The 19071-nt window shown below is 39.9% G+C and overlaps 1 pseudogene; it reads right to left on the bottom strand.

Moving 5' to 3' along the window:
• Nucleotides 1–17486: 17486 nt before the first annotated feature.
• Nucleotides 17487–17606, bottom strand: LOC134938991 (5S ribosomal RNA; annotated as a pseudogene).
• Nucleotides 17607–19071: the final 1465 nt, after the last annotated feature.

The following is a 19071-nucleotide window of genomic DNA, read 5'->3' as shown; positions in this document are numbered from 1 at the left end:
CTATTTTTACCTTGTAAATAATTGCCTCTTTAAAAAAAAAAGTCTGAGTTTGGCAGGCATCCCGCATCTCCGGCAATCTCGGACACTATTATGTCTCGCGTGTAGTCTCCATGACCATTCTCTACATTAGTGTCTACTTTGATTGGAATGTATGAGGGTCATATATATGTGTAGTCAACTGTGAACCTCCATGAACTCCAACAACTTAATTCAGTATCTGGAGAATCATGGTAATAAAATGTAGGGATAACTTTTCTTACTGAGATCCAGAAAATAATACTGAATATGATCTTTAAAGGGACTTTATTGAGATATTTTTGCCACTACTTTCAATACTGTAGGATTGTGACACACCCTCTAAAAGGACCTCAAAAGGTTGATTATTGATGTGAGACAGCACTTGGGGGGCTAAGCTCACCAATCTGTTTTGGAGTCTATATTGATATTTTGCTGGCCAAGTATTTTTTGGGGGTAGACAGTGCAGTATTTTTCCAGCACATGTACTATTATACTGCAATTTCAAAGTGCAAGTGAGTAGCAAGTTATCTCTTAGAGTATAGCAAAATATAAAGCTACCAGATTATAATAAGGGAACCATAACCTTCCTTAAAAGTAAATACCCTCTAGAAATATAGGTATAAATCATACTTGTAAGTCCATTTCACTGGAACCAAGACTCATGGGGATATACTAACTGAGATATTTTTTATCTATGTCTTCATCACAATAAACCACAACTTTATATTATGTGATATACCTCATCCTCTCTCAATTGTCCCCTCTACTGGAGGCTTTCTTTGACTATTCACGTGGCTGAGCTTGAGCCAAACACAAATACTGCAGGCAACCTATTCTCATTGCAGCTTGAATAGATCTATTAATCAGTGAATCTGTAAGTAAAAAGTAATCTGTAACCCTTAACCATATGAAGCCTGTTATATCATTTGACAGATAAAAATAGGATACAGTTTTTTTTATAGTATTTAACTCCTAGCACAGTCTTCATTCTGCTACATGTTAAGACTTAGCAAATCATGTAATAAGTACATAATCTGAATCTACAGCAGGTGTGTCTCTAAAGGTCACCATATACTACAGTCAATGATTTATGTTTGGTGTTCCACTCAATATTGCCTACTGTGGCTGTCCTATCTGGTGGAACTCATTTTCATGGCCTTCAGTGTTCCTGTTGTAATTCCTCCAGTAGATAGCAATATACTGTAGTTTCTTCATGGTTTTATAAATACAGGTATCTCCTATAAGTCCCTTTAGCCAAGAAATCCAATAATTATATACCCTTCCACCCACAAAAAAATGGCATCCAAGCACTTCAGCTCAGGACCTGTATACTTATTTTATATAATTATTAACAGTTTTTTATATAGTGCAGCAAATTCTGTTATGCTTTACAATTGGACACAATGATAAAACAAAACTGGGTAATAAACAGTCATAGAGGTAGGAAGTCCCTGCTTGCAATCTATAGGGAAATAGGCATTGATATACACAAGGATAGGCACTATCTATTGCATATTTTTCCACCGGATTGCAAAAGTTCTAGGTGGGCTGCATGATATCTCATTACAGCAATGATGAACCATGGTCAGAAGGAAGGGAAGGTGAAGAAAGAGAAAATATGTGGAGGATATCTGTGGACTGTACAGTGGGGATATAATATGATAGGAAAGCTTATGAAGGTTGAGTGAGTGGTACTGGAATGTGATAAGATAACCTGAAGAGGTGAGGTTTCAGGGAACGCTTGAAGTTTTGGAGACTAAGGGAGAGTCTTATTGTGCATGGTATGGCATTCCACAGAGTGGGTGCAGCCCAAAGAAAGTCCTGCAATCGTGCATTGGAGCAAGTAGTGAGTGTGAATGAGAGACGTAGATCTTGTGAAGAATGGAGAGGTTGGGTTGGGAGATATTTTGAGATAAACAAAGAGATGTACATTAGTGTAGTTTGGTTAATGGCCTTGTCTGTGAGTAAAAGTATTTTATATTGAATATGGTAGAATACAGGTAACCAATGGAGGGAGTGACAGAGTGGATCTGCAGCCGATGAACAACTAGAAAGGAAGATTAGCCTCACAGCTGCATTCAGAATGGATTGTAATGGGGAGAGTCTCTTTTTGGTAAGACCAGTAAGAAGACTATTGCAATAATCAATGTGGGAGATAATGAGAGTATGGATTAGAGTTTTTGCAGTGACTTGTGTAAGGTTTGATCATATTTTGGATATGTTTTTTACATGCATATAACATGATTTTGAGACTGATTGAATGTGGGGAGAAAAAGACAGTTCTGAGTCAAGTATGACACTTGTATATACTGTTTGCTTAAATTGTCATAGGCACAAATTGTGCAGTGGGTTTTACAATATGAATTCAATAAAACACACACACTGTACTAGTACAATTTGTTTATTATTTTTAATAATTACTTTGGAAGCGTCTCTCTTGAATAAATTATTTGGATAGATAAATATAAGAAATAGCACAATCTAACAAATATAGCTGACATGTGTAATTTTATTGTTATCTATTTCAGATTATAAAAACTGAATTAAGATAATGGAGGAGCTGGCCTTTGATGATATTTTGATTATAGGTCTTCAGTGCCAAGATATAATATACTATTCTAAATTATTTACTGATAGTTTTTTCTAAACACATAATAATCTAATGGTTAGAAATGCATTAGAAATACTACTTTAGCCAGCTCTCAATATGCAGTTACATTTGAAATAGGCTGTTCTTATTTTACCTGTTTATAGAACAGTATATAAAAAAAGGAATTTGGGAAAATACGAGAGATATGTCAATATAACTTGTATTACTTACATAACAAAGGAATAATAATAATAATAATAATAATAATAATAATAATAATAATATACAGTATAAATTACTGTATGTTCTTTATGACTAGTTAATACACATGTTGATATGTATGCATGGATACACTCTCAAATATAGTATATTATTTTATGCTAGTACAATCTTTTTATGCTAAAGGAGTGTAGCACCTTTAAATATCAGGGGTAACTTAATGTATTAACTGCAAGAGGGACAACATACTGTATATGCAGCAGTATGTACAGAAGCAGAAAATAATTAAATAATGATAATTTGTAAATGTACTGGCAAGATAATGTATGTGAACCATTTGATATTACAAGAATTCCTGCATAAATTGGTCCTTATGTAAGTCATAAGACTAAAGTATTAACACATAAATTGTCAGTCTTTCCATTGATTACCTGTTTGCTACTGTATTCAATACAAAATACTTTTACTGACACATAACCTATTAACCAAACTACACCAACACTTATCACAACACTACATCTCTTCACTTATCTCAAAATATCCCTCAACTCTGCTCTACACAGGATCTGCATCTCTCATGCAGAACATTACATGCTCCAATTCATGGTTACAGGACTTTTTTCGGGTTGAAATCACTTTGTGGAATGTCATCCCACACACAATGACACTTTCTTCTAGTCTTTAATCCTTCAAGCGTTCCCTGAAATCTTACATCTTCAGATTGGATGGTATCAGGATCCCGGTGCTTGGGATGCTGTCAGTCAGAATGCTGGCGGTAGCATCCAGACATGCAGAAATTCAACACCTGTTAGGTAAGTATACTAAACATCCCCCTCTACTCCCCTAACCCTCTCTCCCCGCAGCCTAACCCTACCCCACAGCCTAACCCTAATGCTCCTCGCTTAGTGCCTATCCCTATCCCTCCATCCCCGCAGCCTACCCTAACCTCTTCAACTCCCCACAGCCTAACTCTAAAATCCCCTGTACTGCCTAAACCTCCCACCCCAACTGCAGCCTAACTCTAAACAGCCCCAGCATACTTATGTTCAGGATGCTGACAGTTGGGATTCTGTCACCAGCATTGTGATTGATGTCAGGATTCTGGCATCGGTCTTCTAACTAGTGTTGGGATTTCAATGTTGGTATTCTGACTGCCAGAATCTCTTTCACTGGCAAGCTGACTTGATCTCCTTTAAACAAGCTTGAATGACCCACATAACCTTCATACAATAAGCTACCCTATCCAATGACTTCCCTTCCATACAATCCACACATAGTTTTAAATATTTTTCTTTCTTCACTTTCACATCCTCGTCAACCTAGACCAACATCGATGTATGACTGGATCATACAGCCCATCAAAAACTTTTGCAATCTGCAATATATAGAATGTATCCTTGTGTATCAATGCCTATTTCCCTATAGATTATGAGCTTGTCTCTTTGTCTGTTTTAAACTATTCTTAGTTTATCACTGTTTGTTACCAATTGTAAAGCTTAATGGAATATGCTGATGAAATATAAGTAACTGTTAATAAAATAATAAATAAATAAATAAATACTTTATTGTCCAGACTGAATATATATTTTTAATGATAAGAGTACAGTTTATAAAAAGTATGTGAACCCTTAGGGTAATGACTATTTCAAAATTAATTGTGATTAAAAGTTTGCAAACCTGATGCCAATGAGACAAGATTGGTGGTATTGATTAGAGATGCTCTGCCCTATAAAAACTACTCTTAAATTTACAAATATATCTCACCAGTACATGTATTTAAAGCAATATGTAAAACAATGAACAAGAAAGGACACCCAAGGAAGAAGCTACTGTTTCTCATCTGCTAATAGATGATAATCCCAATTGTAAAGTATGGTGGAGGGGTTGCAGATGCTCTTTTGCCTTAGGGCCTTGATCACTTGCTGTAATTGACAGAAAAACATAATTTCATAGGTTAGCGTTAACAGAAGAAAATTTGCCATCTGGATTGGCCCAGTCAGAGTCCTGACCTCACCCTGATTGATATGCTTTGGCATGACCTGAACATAACAGTTCACCGCAGACACACAAAGAATATTGCTAAACTGAAAGCATTTTGTAAGCAGGAATGGTCCGAATTTTCTCCTGACCATTGTGCAGGTCTGATCTGCAGTTACAGAAAATGTTTGGTTTGAATGATTTTATTTCTGCTACAGGTGGTTCTACTAGTAACTAAATCAAAGGATTTATATGCTATTTTCACCATGCTCTGTGAAAGTTTACAGAGTGCATTCAATCAAGACATCAAAATGTGTCATTGTTTGTTATTAGTTTAAGCAGAGTGTTCGTCTGTTTATGTGACTTACTGTAGATGAAGATCAGATCACATTTTAGGATCAATTTATTCAGAAATCCAAAGGTTTCACTATTTTTTTATTGCCTAGGTAGCTCAATATGGAACAGTCTTCAGGGGCAAACACAAGATTTCTGGAGGAGAGTTTCCAAAAATGTTTGATTTTAGAAAGTGCAGTTTATATAATACAATAATTCAGACATATGCAAGTCTAATGATCATTGTAAGCCACTTACCAAATTCTCTATCTGGTGTGATGATTGAGCACTCAGTTCCACAGATGTGCACATGCATAGAAGACTTGGTAGGAAAATCTGCAGCCACTGGGCTATGCAGCAACCCCATTCTGCACTTTGGTGGTCATTCCGAGTTGATCGCAGCCAGCAACTTTTAGCTGCTGCTGCGATCAATAGTCCACACCTATGGGGGAGTGTATTTTAGCTTAGCAGGACTGCGATGGCTTGTGCAGCCCTGCTAAGGTAAAAAATAATCAAGCAGAAGAAGACCAGCCCTGAACATACTTACCCTGTGCGATGGATCCAGCGATGATGGGCCCGGCTTTGACGTCACACCTCTACCCTCCATTGTCCTGGACACGCCTGCGTTTTACTCACCACTCCCCGAAACATTCTCCAATGGTCCGGATCCGCCCATCCAGGCCTCCTTCCTGTCAATCTTCTTAGCGGTCGCCGCTGCGACTGCTTCCGTTGGTAGCCGCAACGTAACCCGGCGACCCCTGTCTCCAGGCAATGTCGCGCACGCGCACAGCGGCCGCCGCGCATGCACATTCCACACCCGTTCACACCGCAGTGAAAAACTGCTGCGTGCAAATGGGTAGGACTGACCTCCTTTGTACTGAATGTAGTGGCCCTTCACGCTGTGAGGAGGGGGGGGGGGGGGATTTCTTGGCAACTGGAACACCCTCCCCCAACATACATTTTTCTATAGTCTGTTTAATGTTTGCAAGAGAAATCATGCTTTCACCTATAAATAAAGTAGAGTTTGTTGCACTACATTTTTCACCATCGCTAAGAATTGAATGAAGATTTATGCTACCTTGGTGATAACTTTGGCTAGTTAAACTGTTAACAGCTTGCACTTTATGAGTTATTGTAATTATTATTTTGTATCTTTAGACACCAGTCACTGTTACCATATCAGCACCAGTGTTCTATTGATCTCCATTGAATTTCCCCCTCAGAACCTTAAATGTCTTTCCTGAGGTTAATTTCTTGTTGGGCTCCCTTTCATGCCATTCCTTGTTCCTTGCTGACAATATCTACAGAAGAGAGTCCTAATCCAAACAGATGTAAGGTCTGGCAGTGATCCAAAGTGTAATCGAGGTCCAAATTTAAATGTAATTGACTGATCTTTGGATTTCTACCTGCAATGTCTAAATAAAGATGTCAGAGTAGGCAGCAATATAGAGATAGGTCAGGGTCCCAAAACATGGTACAAAACCAGAAGAATGATTCAATACACTGAAAGGTTGGCCTATCACATGAATAGAATGAGTACATTTATAATTGTCAACCTGCTGTTTAGTAGCAAGACAAACATTTCTTACAGATAACTTGCGGCAGTGTGGTCACTTGTCCAGATGCTCAGAGGTGTCATAACAAAAAAGCAACTGGGCTAGGAAGTGGATAATAGTGGGGGAGCATTTCTTATTTTGTAGGCTTCATGGTTATGCCCAAAAGAATGAACAACAGAAATTCAGAAACACCGTTTCTACTAAATGGTATGATAAACTTACAAGGCCACCAGTTATGAAAATGTTAACATATTGTAAAAATGGAGAAAATGTCTGTAATTGATTGCTTTCAGAGTAACTGAATATATCTAGTACTATAAAGATATGAGTCATGTCCAAAATAGGTTCTGATGTCCAAGGGGTCAATTCAATTACCAAGGAATGATTTTGTGGGTTGTGCTTCTCACTCATTTCTACTCACAGCCCACTGAGGCATTATTATTATTATTATTATTACTACACTTTATTTATGAGGTGATATAAGTGGTCCACAGTACTGTACAAACGGCAAACAATAGGACAGTACAGGGTGAACACAAAATATTAGTACACAGGAAGGGGTGTATCTAGGGGTCTGAGCGCCCATGGCAAAGTAAGGAACTGGCACCCCCACACCTCCCCCACCCAGGGACACAGAGGGGGGAGTTACAGATAGGCTGAGGTCAGGGACACTGAGGGAGAATTACAGTAAGGGTACGGGAAGGGACAATGAGGTGAAGGGTTTACAGGGAGGCTGAGGTCAGGAACACCGAAGGGCAATTACAGGGAGGGTGTGGGCAGGGACACTGAGGGGGAATTACAGGAGTGTGTGGGCAGGGACACTGAGGGGGAATAACGGGGAAGGTACTGGCACGGACACTGAGGTGGAATTACAGGAGGGTGCGGGCAGGGACACTGAGGGGAGAGTCACAGGGAGGCTGAGGTCAGGGACACTAAGGGGGAATTACTGGGAGGGTTTGGGTATGGAAAATGAGAGGGAGGGGCTACAGGGAGGCTGAGGTCAGGGACACTAAGGGGGAATTACAGGGAGGGTTCGGGTATGGAAAATGAGAGGGAGGGGCTACAGGGAGGCTGAGGTCAGGGACACTAAGGGGGAATTACAGGGAGGGGTCGGGTATGGAAAATGAGAGGGAGGGGCTACAGGGAGGCTGAGGTCAGGGACACTAGGGGGAATTACAGGGAGGGTTCGGGTATGAAAAATAAGAGGGAGGGGCTACAGGGAGGCTGAGGTCAAGGACACTGAGGGTGAATTACAGGGAGGGTGCAGGTGGGGACACTGAGGAGGAATTACGAGGAGGGTGCGGGCAGGGACACTGAGATGGAATTGCAAGGAGGGTGCAGGCAGGGAAACTAAGGGGGAATTACGAGAAGTGTGCAGGCAGGGACACTGAGGGGGAATTACGGTTAGGGTGCGGGTAGGGCGCACTGAGAGGGAATTACGGGGAGGGTACGGGCATGGATACTGAGGGGTAATTATGGGAAGGGTGCAGGCAGGGACACAGAGGGAATTACAGGAGTGTATGAGCAGGGTCACTGAGGGGGCAGTTACAGGGATGGTGCAGGCAGGGACACTGAGAGGGAATTATAAGGAGGGTGCAGGCAGGGACACTGAGGGTATATATGCACAGATACAGTAAATAACCCTCTCTAGGTGTGATGACACTACATGTCCCAGTAAATCCAGTTGATGAGATGTGCTGGAACTTAGAGGGCCAGATGCATCATCGCTTGGAAAGTGATAAAATGGAGAGTGAAAAAGTATCAGCCAATCACCTCCTAACTACCATGTCACAGGCTGTGTTTGAAATATGGCAGTTAGGAGGTGATTGGCTGGTACTTTTTCACTCTCCATTTTATCACTTTCCAAGCGATGATGCATCTAGCCCATAGTCTCAACACAGCTGGACAGGCAGTCACTGGTCTAGATACCTCTCCATACAGAGCTCTTTGTAACCTGTTATCCAGACTGCCAGGATAGACCATGCAGTGCAGCTATGGTACCACAGAAAATGTACAGGTATGCTTAGGCTGCACTGCTGACTGGTGCTGATTGTAGTCGCTGCTGTTTGGTGACAGACCGCGTGGGACCAATGAGAAGGGGAGCGGATGAGGAAGAGGAGGTGCCTCGCCCCTCCCCATACCTGGAAGTGGCCCACTCCCCGGCTATATTCATTATAATTGTGACCGTAGTCACAGAGAGTGTCAGAGTGCAATACGCTTCTGAGAGTCCGGCAGTGGATGAGCACTGCTAAGGGATGTACTCGGTGACAAGTACTTTGTCATTCTACCCCCTGGCGTGGGTGGCACTGCCGGGTGGCGCCCCCCTCTTGCCTGGTGCCCCTGGCAAGTGCCATCCTGGCCAATAGGAAGATACACCCCTGTACACAGGTAACAAAACCACAGTTCAGTACACAATACAGCTTGGAAACAAAGGATGCGAGGGAGTATTCCATGTAGGTTGGGTACTGAATCCCTTAGTGAAGGTGCTACTGTAAGGTTAGAGCAGCTGCAAGAGATGGGCAGCAACTATCGAGTACAGTACCATACTATAATGCCACAGAGAGGGTGGCAGGCTGTAGTTGATGGGTAAGAGAAGGGAGCTGTGAGAACAGGAGGTAGGAGGACCTTGCTCTTAGCAGCTTACATTCTAAGGAGAAGTGGGTGACAGTTGACATGAGGCAAGAGCTGGTGAATGTAGACCTAAGGGCAGGTGGTAAGAGAGGAAGAGATAACCAAGGCAGAAGGGTAGGGTGAGATATATGGTGCATGCTTATCTGGTGGAGGGGTATGCTTTATAAACAGATGCATCTTCAGAAGGCATAAGCAGAAATGAGCTACAGTACCATATTTTCTGTTATGTATGCAGCACACATTTCACAAAGCTTGCGTGTCATTAAATTGACTCCCAAGAATTATTTTTTAAACACAGTTTGATATTTTGTAACATAGAGCTACATGAGTGTTATTGATGATATATGGAAGAAGGGAGGGAGCAGGTTTGTAAGAATTAATGATGAGATTTGAGTACAAAAACAACTGAATTGTTTCCCCAAGTGTCAACCCTATTGAACTGATTTCACTCTTAGATAACATTATGCTTTTAGAGTTTACATCCAGATTGTTTTGCTAACACACATATAAATAAAAAACAGCAATGTAGATTGTACCTGAACATCTTTGAAATATGAAATGTATCTAATGTAACAGCTGCAAATAATGTGGCTGACAAACTTAAAAAATCTCTTAATAAGCCCAACACAATATTATTTTGATTTTTCTATATACTGTATGTCTAACAAAGCTAGAAAATCTTATAGTTCAATGTGGTGTATTTTTGAGTAAATTAGATACTGTATCTATTTATTTCTACAATTTTTTTTCCAGTATTCTTTATATTTATATTAATTACAAATCTCAGATTATATTGTATTTCTCTTTTTATCATGAAATACAAATAATTTTTCTTAATTTCTTCTGTGTTTGGATAATATAGACTGTGTGCCTACAAAGCAGAATATGTTAACACGTGCTACCGCGTAGTTTAAAAATTGACAACAAATAAAGAAACAAAATGTAAACTGTAAAATTTTAACCTCTGCAAAATATAAAAAAGCTCTAGTTATATTATTTTTAGATTATTTTGCAGGGTGTGGTATAGTAAACCAATGATTAAATGTTGACATGATCATTATGTCAACAATGAAAATGTCAATATGTTCATAATATTGACAGACCGCATTCGGCATTCAACTATGTTAACACTGAGGTACTGTAATGCTGGCATTGCTGAAATGTCCACAATGGCTTAAATTTACTAAGATTTGTGTTTCTATCAAATTTTGCAGAGATCAATTGTGGATAACATTGACTGTGTTTTTTTGCATCTTTTTGCAACCAAAATCGGTAATTTACTAAGTTACAGTGTTTGTGTGTTTCGAGCTTTCCAATGTCGATGTTATTCGTATACCTAAAGGTATATTTCTGCTTGCATTGTGTTATTCCTGACGAACATGAGTGCTTTGCCGCATGATTTGTGTTTTTTCATTTGCAGCAGTGTTTTTTTCAATCACAGCTGCATTAAAACCTATACTTTCGTTTTCATCACTCATGCATGATTGGTTGTGTTCAGTATGCAGGAGTGTCAAAGTTGTTTGGAGTTTATTCAGCGATTTCTGAGTGATGTACTGTGTTTGTAAGTTGTCTTGTCATTCTTGTAGTCTTGTAATTTAGTAGTTTGTCAGTTTTTCTGTCCTTGTAATTTTTTTTTTCAAGTCTCTTGTCAATGTTTTTGTGTGTGTGGTGTGTGCTGTGTAGAGGTAGTGGATGAGTGTTTTTAGTGTGTCTTTATTTTTTAGTGTTCGGAGTTGTTTGTGTCAAGTATGTCCCAGTCTGAGGTGAGTGTGATGGAGGAGGTTTGTGAGAGGGGTGAGCTGAGTGATGTGGAAGCGGTTAATGAGAGTGGGGATGTTAGTGAGGTGGAGGAGGTTAGTGAGGTGGAAGAGGTGGCAGAGGAGGCTGCAGATTCTTCTACTGAGAGTGATGTAGCTCTGCCACCACACACCACAACCAAGACAAGTGGAAATATAACATTCACCTTTGCTGAAAACGTGGTTTTTGTTCAGGAGATTATGAAGCACCATCTCCAGCTATTCAGGCCACAATTTGCAAAGGTGTCGACCTGCAAAAAAATTAATTTTGTGGAAGAAAGTTGTGGCTTCTGTAAACAGTAAGGGCTTTGCCAAGCACACAGAGGACACGTGCAGAAAAAGGTTTTATGATATCAAGCACCGTGTCAAGGCAAAAATGGCCAAGGAGGCCATGTCATCACACCAAACAGGAGGTAGCCATCCATTTGTGGCATCATATCTGTAATATGAAGAGCCCATGGGGATCCTTATCCCTCCAGAAGTGGTGAGGGCAATTTATGTTGTGGATTCTGATCAGCCCAAGAAGGGTGGTAAGTGTGTGTGTTTGTTTTTACTCCATTTTGGGGGTGTTGTAATATGTAAACATATTTAAATATACTGTATACTATGCTTTTTTTATTTGATTTTCTGAATCATAATCCTGCATGCTTTTGGGACATATTTCTTTAATTTATTTTTGAAGGCAAAAAGTTACTGGGTATGTGTGCCATTGCTATATTGTTTCCAAAGTGCTTTTGTATTATTTTGTGTTTTGTTTTGTTTTTTTTGGGGGGGGGCGGGGGGTTGGTGAAGCATTAACAATTTGAGTGACATTACTGTTGTAATGTATTGTTACCTAATGCCTACATGCCAATACTGTATTGATCATTGTATAGGCCATGAGCCTGTGTGCCTTATTGTGGGTCTGCTCACAAGACTGACATCTATGTTGCCATTAGGTTTTTGTGCCACATATTGTAGGTTTTTTTTCTTTGAAGTTTCTTTTAGTGCCTTCAACTACTGTATGTACTGTCACCCCTTTAGCTCCAATTTAGCTTTACTGTACTTTGTTTTTAGTATACCAACATCACCTCTTTTCATTTTTTGTGTTGTTTGTCTTCATTTCAGTATGGTAAAGTGAGTAAATGTATTTGTATTTTGATGTTGGCTTATGGTTTTTTTAATTAAACATAAATTGAGAGTATGCAGATTTTATTTTGCATCTGTCCTGTGTTTAAATATGCATTGTATGTTGTTTATTTTTGGACATGTAGTTGTCCAATACTTTGCTAGATTCTTCACATTTGTAGTTTTGTGTTGTTGCGTGAAATGACATCAAACATGTTTTTGAAAAAAGTAATTCTTTATCCAAAAAAATAAGTACAGCAAACAACAGTTAAGTCAACAATATTTGTTTTTATTTTCTTAAAAATACTCAAAGTTGCTTGCCATTGTAAAATTGTCACTGATATACTGGCATTGTGTCAATGTATTTTAAAGGAACTTACAAATATTACATATTTATTAAAATGTTTGCAAAAAATAATTGAGTTTTGATCAAATGTTACATATCTATTTTCAGTGAGCAAAAAAAAAATTATTATTTTGTCCATCCACACACGTGTCTCCTCCAAGGAAACAATAAGTAGGATGTGTCAGGCAGGCCAACACACATGTCGTCAACACAGAAACGGAAGTTGGCAGTCACAAGCAGGCCAATTGTGTCTCCACCATGATGCTGCATCTCAGAGATGTCATCCAGGCCACCACTACAACTTCTGGACAGTCCCCCAGCAATGTCACTACACTCACCACAGCTGCCTAGTGAGTAAAATTAACACAAAAACATTAGGACATGTAGTTTCACAGGGATGCCCTTAATTTCCCAGCTGTCCAAATTCATTTGAACTGGATACCAACGCCGGAATCACAACAGGTGACAGAGCTGACAGGCGGAATACCAGCGCAACAGGACTATTACAATTGTGGGGGTCCATGACACCCACAGAGTGGTAATAGATCCTGTGGCGAGTACAGCAAATCCACAAGGGGACTCTTAGCACTCACCCTGCTGCCCACATTCTGGGTGCCACGATGCCATTGTGGGGAAATTGACAGGTGGCATTCCATCCGTGATATGTGTGCAGACGGCCTATCGCACACCTTTTATACCCACCAAGCTAGTGCATGAAATGTGAAGTACATAATAGGCTACGCGATGCCAACGTCAAATGTAGGAGGTGGTCATAATAATGTGACTCGATCGTGCATATATCAACATTCTGTCCATGTGAACATTTTACAGATATGGGGCAGATGTATTAAGCCTGGAGAAGTGATAAAGCAGTGATAATGAAGTGATAATTGGAAGGTGATAACACATCAGCCAATCAGCTCCTAACTGTCATTTTTCAAACCTGTAATGATTGGATGGTGCGTTATTTGATGTTCAAACCTTATCCATGCTGATATACAGTAACAACTGTCTGTCAACATTCTGGGGTCAACATTATGACTGTTGACTTAATGACTGCATATCTACATTATTTTGACTGTCAAATATTTTCAATAGCAAAGATTAATAAAAATAGAAATGGATTGATTAGAATGATAACATTCTCTGCATTTGCTTCAGCCTGTATGTTTTATTAGCTGATATTGTAACACATGCAAGTATTCACAGAAGTTTTAAGCAGACATCAGCTGCTAACAGATTCATTAAACAAGCCCAAGCACAGCTTTAAAAATTCAATTTAGTTCACCGGTCTTTTTGAAGTAGTGCCAGTGGCAAAGAACTCATCATCTCTCAAAGTACTTAGATTCTGAAGTATCACAGTGATATTAGCTGGATTGTAGTATAATAAAGTTCTATTGTATGAAATAATCACACTTGGAACAGAAAGGAAGAAATACATTGAGTGCTATGGTTGAAGCTTGCATTTAAGGTTTAAGTTGAAGTGTATCAATTGATACACCTAGCAGTTACTCCACAGAGCCCAGAGAAATCCCTTAAGTGAGATTGTTTTAAAAAAAAATACACATACAACAACACGTTTTCTAAATCACCATTGACCTGTATTAATAGTCACTTCAGCACGCACAGGATGCTGCTGAGCAGAATAAATTAAATATTGTGTACAGTACTGTATACTGATGTGATCTATTGATCTATTCTGCTGGCTAATGTAATTTCCTTTGCATCTTTCAAACTAACTTCTCTATAGAAACTAAAACATTTCCACAATTTTTTTGCATGATGTTCTTACTGGCATTATTTTCTTGAAGTGATACAGTATGTTTATTTTTTAAATTATATATAATCTGAAATCTATGAACCCACAACCAGATTCATTCTTCCTTTCCTGAACAAATAAAACAGTACAGTGTAGTAGAGAATGATTTATAGTATGCTTTTACAATTCACTGCAATTGAATTGTTCATAAAAGTGAACACATAACTGTGAAATAAATTACTGCTTTCAAAAGTTTATTTAGCATTTTTTTAAAATATCTTTTTATTATTATTCTTATGCTTTTTATAGTAAAAACTCTGCCTCCCCTGCCTACCCTAACCGCACATTGCTGGTATGTACATAAAGATGTAGCCAGCTTTATCCAGGCTGTGACTATTCGCAACCGCTGTCAGGGTGCATACACACGGTGCGATGTAACCTTACGTTTTTAACTATATCGTTAAAATCATAAGGGAAGTTAGTGCAAATTGCACCTTGTGTACACAGCTTGCAATTAGAGATGAGCGGGTTCGGTTCCTCGGAATCCGAACCCGCCCGAACTTCAGCTTTTTTTACACGGATCCGAGCGACTCGGATCTTCCCGCCTTGCTCGGTTAACCCGAGCGCGCCCGAACGTCATCATGACGCTGTCGGATTCTCGCGAGGCTCGGATTCTATTGCGAGACTCAGATTCTATATAAGGAGCCGCGCGTCGCCGCCATTTTACACGTGCATTGAGATTGATAGTGAGAGGACGTGGCTGGCGTCCTCTCCGTTTAGAGAAGAAATAGATAGGAGAGTGAGAGTGAGACAGTGACACTTCATTTACTGGAGCTTAGGAGGAGTACTCAGACAGAGAGTGCAGAATTTTGCTGATAGTATTAGTTAGTTATACTAGTGACAGAGTGAGACAGTGACACTTCATTTACTGGAGCTTAGGAGGAGTACTCAGACAGAGAGTGCAGAATTTTGCTGATAGTATTAGTTAGTTATACTAGTGACTGACCAGTGACCACCAGTGCAGTTTTATATTATTTAATATAATCCGTTCTCTGCCTGAAAAAACGATACACAGTGACTCAGTCACATACCATATCTGTGCTCAGCCCAGTGTGCTGCTGCATCATCTATGTATAATATCTGACTGTGCTCACACAGCTTAATTGTGGGGGAGACTGGGGAGCAGTTAGGTTATAGCAGGAGCCAGGAGTACATATTAAAATTAAACAGTGCACACTTTTTTTCTGCAGGAGTGCCACTGCCAGTGTGACTGACCAGTGACCTGACCACCAGTATATAGTATACTATATTGTATTGTGAATGTCTGCCTGTAAAAGTTAAACACACGTCGTGTGACTTGTGTGGTGTTTTTTTATTCTATAAAATAAAAAACTCATTCTGCTGACAGACAGTGTCCAGCAGGTCCGTCATTATATAATATATACCTGTCCGGCTGCAGTAGTGATATATATATATTTTTTATATCATTATTTATCATCCAGTCGCAGCAGACACAGTACGGTAGTTCACGGCTGTAGCTACCTCTGTGTCGGCACTCGGCAGTCCATCCATAATTGTATACCACCTACCCGTGTTTTTTTTTTTCTTTCTTCTTTATACATACTACATCTCATTATCATCCAGTCTATATTAGCAGCAGACACAGTATAGTACGGTAGTCCACGGCTGTAGCTACCTCTGTGTCGGCACTCGGCAGTCCGTCCATAATTGTATACCACCTACCCGTGGTTTTTTTTTCTTTCTTCTTTATACATACTACATCTCATTATCAACCGGTCTATATTAGCAGCAGACACAGTACGGTAGTCCACGGCTGTAGCTACCTCTGTGTCGGCACTCGGCAGCCCATCCATAATTGTATACCACCTACCCGTGGTTTTTTTTTCTTTCTTCTTTATACATACATACTACATCTCTTTATCAACCAGTCTATATTAGCAGCAGACACAGTACGGTAGTCCACGGCTGTAGCTACCTCTGTGTCGGCACTCGGCAGTCCATCCATAATTGTATACCACCTACCCGTGGTTTTTTTTCTTTCTTCTTTATACATACATACTACATCTCTTTATCAACCAGTCTATATTAGCAGCAGACACAGTACGGTAGTCCACGGCTGTAGCTACCTCTGTGTCGGCACTCGGCAGTCCGTCCATAATTGTATACCACCTACCCGTGGTTTTTTTTTCTTTCTTCTTTATACATACATACTACATCTCTTTATCAACCAGTCTATATTAGCAGCAGACACAGTACGGTAGTCCACGGCTGTAGCTACCTCTGTGTCGGCACTCGGCAGTCCATCCATAATTGTATACCACCTACCCGTGTTTTTTTTTTTCTTTCTTCTTTATACATACTACATCTCATTATCATCCAGTCTATATTAGCAGCAGACACAGTACAGTACGGTAGTCGACGGCTGTAGCTACCTCTGTGTCGGCACTCGGCAGTCCGTCCATAATTGTATACCACCTACCCGTGGTTTTTTTTTCTTTCTTCTTTATACATACTACATCTCATTATCAACCAGTCTATATTAGCAGCAGACACAGTACGGTAGTCCACGGCTGTAGCTACCTCTGTGTCGGCACTCGGCAGTCCATCCATAATTGTATACCACCTACCCGTGGTTTTTTTTTCTTTCTTCTTTATACATACATTAATACCAAGAGAAGAAACAGATGACTCTGTTTGGGAAGCACTCTTACTCAGGAAGATAGATATATTGTACCTCAGTACACTGAAAAGATTTGAATAAATCAAATTAAATTCCGTGTTTTTTAGAGTTAGCGAAGTTCCTTCTGAGAATGAATAATAGCTATGCGAATTTATATGGAATATAAACTTATCCTATTGTTAAATACTGGATAAGTAATCAATAGTAGTGAACTGATGTTTGCTGTATATTAATTATGTGCTGAGGAAGGGTCCTCCCTTCTACCATTAATGACTGGGAAAACTTTATATATGAACCCTCATTCAGCCTGCATGTATCACATGGGAAAAAGTGGTAGACGCAGGGAATTAAATCATTGGTTCATTCCGATTCCAAAAAAGCTTTTCCCCATTCTTTGTGGGTGATCACAATTAAGTGCCCTCGAGGGTTGGTATGTGTCTATATGGACAGATTATCTTGCAGCACCAAGATGTTCCCAGGTAGTCTCCTATCCTGGTACTGGTCCGGCCTTCCAATGCTTGGCTTCCAAGTTCGGAAGGATTTGGGCTTATTCAAAGGAGTATGGCCGCAAGATAGTCCTTATGACATCCCTCCACCTATTGGGCTTGTCTTAATAGGATATTGGTAAATGATGTTCCTCATATATGAAGGAGGACTCAATAATTCAGTATTCGGAGCAAGCCAAAAAATTTTTTGGTGGTACTTTCTGTGTGTTTGGGGCAGGTAGTGTTATAACAGATAAGACCAATTTGCTGTCACCGTTTCTCACCTCTGCTTTTCATCCATCATACCATTAGGCATAGGGTGGAGAATGAGAGAGTGAGACACAAGCATAAGGTCTGAAGAAAGAAGATCAGAGCAGTCTGGGTGCTGTGCCTACTTGTAAGATTCTGTTGCAATGCCTTGCAGAACCTATACTTTGGTAGGTCCACAACAGACGACACACTCTTTGAGAAAATGTGCTAAGGATTGACAGTTTTAGTTAAGGCCGTGAGTCTATAGTGTATCAATATACTATGACATATAACTCTCATTAAACGTTAAGAGCAGCCAATTTTCTGTCACCAAGTGCTGCACAGATTCAAATAACACCTGCATCTGTTTCTGATTGTATCACACAGAAAGATACACTTTTGCAGACAGTCTAAATACCTCCATCTGATAATGTGGTCAAATACTTTGTTTATCAGTAACGACATTCAAACTGGCCATTCATGATCAAATACATCTATTACAAATCACGGCAATTAGAGTGGCCGTTCTTGTGAGTGGCAACTCACAGGTCCATTCTATTGTTGACTAATATGATGTTTTAGTTATACAAAATAATTGTGTCAAACTTGTGTCTGTGTCACTGATCTCTATAGACACTCAGTAATTAGACACATTTATGGTCAGTTATCTAGGCATACAAAGTGAAGACATGTGGGTTTATCCCTCTCAGTATGTATGTCTGTATGTTAAGTATGCTATAAAGTATTTATGACACCCGTCAGCATATGACCACCTCCCGATTTCGGGTGGTGTGTGTGACTTATTACTCGGCAGTCCATCCATAATTGTATACCACCTACCCGTGGTTTTTTTTTCTTTCTTCTTTATACATACTACATCTCATTATCATCCAGTCTATATTAGCAGCAGACACAGTACAGTACGGTAGTCCACGGCTGTAGCTACCTCTGTGTTGGCACTCGGCAGTCCATCCATAATTGTATACCACCTACCCGTGGTTTTTTTTTCTTTCTTCTTTATACATACATACTACATCTCTTTATCAACCAGTCTATATTAGCAGCAGACACAGTACGGTAGTCCACGGCTGTAGCTACCTCTGTGTCGGCACTCGGCAGTCCATCCATAATTGTATACCACCTACCCGTGGTTTTTTTTTCTTTCTTCTTTATACATACATACTACATCTCTTTATCAACCAGTCTATATTAGCAGCAGACACAGTACGGTAGTCCACGGCTGTAGCTACCTCTGTGTCGGCACTCGGCAGTCCGTCCATAATTGTATACCACCTACCCGTGGT

The sequence above is a fragment of the Pseudophryne corroboree genome, chromosome 1 (assembly GCF_028390025.1).
Source record: "Pseudophryne corroboree isolate aPseCor3 chromosome 1, aPseCor3.hap2, whole genome shotgun sequence".
NCBI lineage: Eukaryota > Metazoa > Chordata > Amphibia > Anura > Myobatrachidae > Pseudophryne > Pseudophryne corroboree.
Note: the sequence above shows the minus strand (reverse complement) of the source record. Positions and strands in the feature narration are given on the sequence as shown.